At 44.9% G+C, this 4956-nt stretch overlaps 1 pseudogene; it reads left to right on the top strand.

Moving 5' to 3' along the window:
- The first annotated feature begins 541 nt into the window (after positions 1-541).
- On the top strand, positions 542-3501 carry LOC116632620 (annotated as a pseudogene).
- The last annotated feature ends 1455 nt before the right edge of the window (positions 3502-4956 follow it).

Raw genomic sequence — 4956 nt, 5'->3', positions numbered from 1 at the left:
TTGTTAATATAAAGTGAGGTGTGGTTGTAAGGGGTTTGTTCTGAATAACAAAAGATACCTTCATCACTCTCATCACTTCGGAAATTCCAAGGGTATTTCTGTTCAGAACACGGGGAAGACCGAATGTATATTTCTCATTAAATCACGTATAAGTCACAATATCATTGCACTCACACGAGGAGACAGGAATTGCTGGGAACCATTTTAGAGGCTGCTCATCATGTCCTCCTACAGATTATTGGCTAAACATTTTCCAGAGTGACCTAGTTAAAAATGTAAATCACTTCTCACAACAACTCACTTCTGCTCAAAACCCTCCAATGGCTTCCCATCACTCTTAGAGTCTGAAGTCCCTACCTAAGCCTAAGTGATTTGGCCCTAGGTATCTCTCTGATCTCACCTCCTTCACCTTCCCTTCCTCCATTGCTTTACTTTAGCCCTGTGTCCTCTGACCCCACCTTGGGACGTTGCCCTTCTTCCTCTGTCCCACTGAGCTTCGTGTGGGCCCACTGGTGGTACTGCAGTCTGGGAAGGAAGGTAATATGACCTTTCTGGGCTGGGGGCAGAGGAGGAAGAGGAGTTCTACCACATGACTTACGGGGGTTTCACAGAGGATTCTGGAGGTGATGAGTATCAAGAGGACAATCAGACACAGTGGACGAGGTGGCCCTGGCTTTGACATCAGTGCCGAGAAGCCGAAGAGCCAAGAAGGAAGCACTGAAGAATCACCAGACCTATGAGGGGCCTCCCAAGAGCTCGAGGCCTCCGAAGGTCAGCACTGCTGGCAACTCTCAGAAGGCCCGAGAAGAAAGGGCACTGTTATGGCCACGACTGCAGGGTGATGGCTTTCACAGTCTGAAGTCCGTGGGTCAGTCTCTGAGCGCACACATAACGTTCCCTCGGGTCCAGGGGAGGCAGGGCCAGTCCAGGCGGTGAAAGAGGCCCCAGTGTGAGTGGCCACTGACGGGAGAGGAGCAGCTCAGGGAGGCCAAGATCACAGAGGAGCTGGACTTACCTTCATCAGAGATGACATACTGTCTGCACTAACGCTGAGTTCGCTCCTTGCTGAGTTACAGGTAGAGATCCACCAGGTGGCGTTGTCACACCAAGGAGACTTTCTTTGCAGCAAATAGAGATCACGGGGCATAACTTCCAAAGCTGTGACTCCCCAAGCAGGGGTGAGCAGCTTTTCTTATTCAGGGTTTAGGATGAATATTCAGAAGGGGAAGATTTGTCTCAGTGGTAAAGGCAGGCGGGTGTGAGATTGCACAGTCCTCTTAGAAAACTTGCCTACACACACACACACACACACACACACACACAAATACACACACACACACACATATCCTTATGTTATGTGCCTGTGCTCCTCCTGGGGTGGAGACTTTATAACGAAGCAGCAGTAACTGTGGGACCAAGAGAAGGGGTGGTAGGCATGCTCTCAGAGCTGATCCCGGGTTCCTTAACTCAGGTTAGGAATGCAGGGTCTTGCTTACTTTTGAAATAGCACTGGGACTTTTACCACAGATTTATTGTCCGCATTATCCTATTTCCTGGCCTGGTGGAGACTGTTAGTTTTTGCATTCCCTTTGTGCCCTTCAAATCCTTAACTACTGTGATTTTTGCATTTCTTTGTAATTCTGACACCTTCCAGAAACTTCTTCGAGAAGTGTGTTTGGGCGAATAGGGCGTAGATCATGGGGAAATAGCTGGAGGCCTAAAATGACTTCTTTAGTGTCACGAAAGCTAGGTCTTGTCTTTTTCTGAGGACCCCTAACTTTTTCTGCATAGAGCAGAAGTAGCTCGAGGCTGCCAGAAAGAAGCAGGGTTGCAAGAAGCAGGAGTTCCCAGGGCACATGATCACTTTTTATTCAATTACAGTGTCCCTGGATGGGGGAGTTGGGCCCCAAGGCAGAGAATGTCAGTAGAGAAGCACTCGATCCTGCTTCCACTGCTTCAGCCTTGACCTCTGTGCTGGGACTGGGTCTGTCTGCTACACTGCTCGCTGCTCATGTAACCTCATCACTTTTAGTGATGTGATGACATTTGAAGAATGGGTTCCCTGAGGGTGGCCGCCCAAAGGTCCCTGTTCTGAAGGGCTGCTCGGTGACCCGGTGGCTGGGGGTCACCGAGCAGTTCCCGTCATGGTGTAACGGAACCAACGTGAGATTGCTCCTTGGTGAGTCACAGAAACTGCACCAGGTGAGTTGTCGCACAAAGAAAACTTTATTTGCAGCAAATAAGGAGATCACAGGAATGGCTTCCAAAGCTGTGACTCCCTGGTAGGGGGATGAATGGGTACCTTTTGTTTAGGGTTAGGATGAATATTTAGAGAGGGAAGCCTTGTCATCATATGTGGAGGCCAGTGTAAGGTCATGCATGTGCCTTAAAGAAACATGCCCAGGGGCGCCTGAGTGGCTCAGTCCTTAAGTGTCTGCCTTCTGCTCAGGTCATGATCCCAGGGTCCTGGGATCGAGCCCCGCATCGGGCTCCCAGCTCAGCAGGAAGCCTGCTTCTCCCTCTCCCACTCCCCCTGCTTGTGTTCCCTCTCTCGCTGTGTCTCTCTGTGTCAAATAAATAAATAAAATATTAAAAAAAAAAAGAAAGAAACATGCCCATACACACATTGTATGGTTACATAAATGAGGCGGAGGCTCCTCCTTGGGCGGAAATTTTAGTATTATGATGAGGTAAAGGCAATTGCCAGTCATTCCCCGGGTCACTTCCCAGTCCATCTGCATAAGCAAGAATCAGGGGTTTAGCTCAAACAGTCTGGGTGCCTGGGCTGGGCTGGCTGCAAGTCTTGTCAGGGTACTCGCCATCACCTGAGGTTTTGGGTTTCATTTGTCTGAGTTAAGAGGTTAACCAGAAATAAGAGCTTAAGGAAAAATGTAAGACAAAGGTTAGTGAGTACAAGCAGGCGGGCAGTAAAGGTCAGGTCTTGGGGTCTAGTAGGTTGACACTGGAACTTGTTAGAGACATAGCTTAGGCCCCTGCTTGACCCTTCGAGATCATCCTTGAGGCCTGCAAGAAGGGCATGACCGCCCACATACTGCTGCCCACTACCTGGGCCGTGGGCCCTGGGCCACCACCTCCTGAGCCCCTCCCTGCTCTGGGCTCCAGCCTTGTACCAGAGCACCGTCATCAGATGAAGAGATGCCTGGTCCTGAGAAATCTCTCCTGCCCTGACTGTGCGGCTCTTGACATTCTCCCTCCTTTACCCTCTTCTCTTCTTTGTTATCCGATCTTTGCCCAACCCTTTTCTATATTCTATTTTTCTATATCTTATATTTCTATTTCCGATCTTTGCCCAACCCTTTCCCCTGTCTTTCCTCCTTGTGTTTTGAATCTAATAGAATAAAATGCCTCTCTGTGCCTGCCTCTCTCTTTTTCTTTCTCTTGCTTTCTTAGTCTCTCTTGTTTATTATTGAGCTCTTACCTTATACGGAGGACTATTTCAAGCTGAAAGAAAGTCTTTCAGAGAGTGATTCTTTTTTGTAGGGAGAGGTTCACTTGTTCACTTATATATAATTGATTTGCATATATAATATAATATAATATATATAATATGAATGTATTATATTTCTTAGGGCAGTTTTAGATTTATAGGAAAATTAAACAAAAGTACAGAGAGTTTCCATATATTCCCTCTATACCAACAACAGTTTCTCGTATTATTAGCATCTTGCATTGGTGTGGTTCATTTGTTATAACTGATGAGCCAATGTTAATATACTATTATTAGCTGAAGTCTGTAGTTGACATTAGGGTTCACTCTTTCTTGTGCAGTTCTTTGGGTTTTGCCAAATGCTTAATGTCATGTATCCCAGCATTATGGTATCATATAGAATACTTTCACTGCTCTAAAAGTCACCCTGATCTACCTATTTACTGCTCCCCTCCTTCTCCCAATCCCTGGCAACAACTGATTTTTTTATTGTCTCTAAATATTGCCTTTTCCATTTTAAAAAAAGATTTTATTTATTTGAGAGAGAAAGAGAGCATGGGCAGGGGCAGAGGGAGAGGGTGAGGGTGGGAGAGAAGGACTCCCCACTGAGGAGGAAGCTTGTTGTGGGGCTTGATCCCAGGACCCTGGGATCATGACTTGAGCCGAAGGAGACGCTCAACCGACTGAGCCACCCAGGTGCCCCGAAATGTTGCCTTTTCCAGAATGCTATATGTCAGAATCATGATTTTCACCCTGACTTCTTTCACTTAGTATGCTTCTTTCTCCATGTTATTTTGTGCCCTGATGACTCATGTCTTTTTATTGCTGAATAATATCTCATTGAATAGATGTGCCACAGTTTGTTTATCCATTTACCCATTGAAGGTATCTTGGTTGTTTCCAATATTGGGGAATTATGAATAAAGCTGATATAAATATTTATGTACAGGTTTTTTTTTTTAATTTTTATTTTTTAAGTAATCTCTACACCCAACATGGCACTCAAACTTACAACCCTCAGGTCAAGAGTTGCATGCTCTACTGACCGAGAACCTATGCGCAGGTTTTTGTAGACATAAGAATATAAGCTATTCAAAATGATGTTTACTTCCAGACAAAGGGCATGAGGGAACTTTTTGGGGTGATGAAAATGCTAATGAAAACATCTCAATTTTGGTGGCAGTCTATATATTTGTCAAAGCCCGTGGTACTGTGCACCTAAAAATAGTGAATTTTACTGTATAGAAAGTATATTTAAATAAGCCTACCTTAAAAAAAGTTATTATGACCTCCCCACAAACAAATGATGTTTGCATAAGATTTGATGCTTATGTAGAAAGTTAAGTAAATGAGTCAGGATTAAAAAAAAAACTATACCTAAAATAATAAAAATATTAATGCTGTTGTCTCAGGGTGGTGGGCTCATGAATGGTTATTTTTCTTTTTCTTTATTTTTGTTATGTTCTTTCTAATAAACACATCATACTTGGGCCGTAAGAGTATTAAAT

The sequence above is a fragment of the Phoca vitulina genome, unplaced genomic scaffold (genome assembly GCF_004348235.1).
Source record: "Phoca vitulina isolate PV1807 unplaced genomic scaffold, GSC_HSeal_1.0 scaffold7, whole genome shotgun sequence".
In the NCBI taxonomy this organism is placed as follows: Eukaryota; Metazoa; Chordata; class Mammalia; order Carnivora; family Phocidae; genus Phoca; species Phoca vitulina.
The sequence above is the reverse complement of the archived record's forward strand: the minus strand, read 5'-3'. Positions and strand labels throughout refer to the sequence as shown.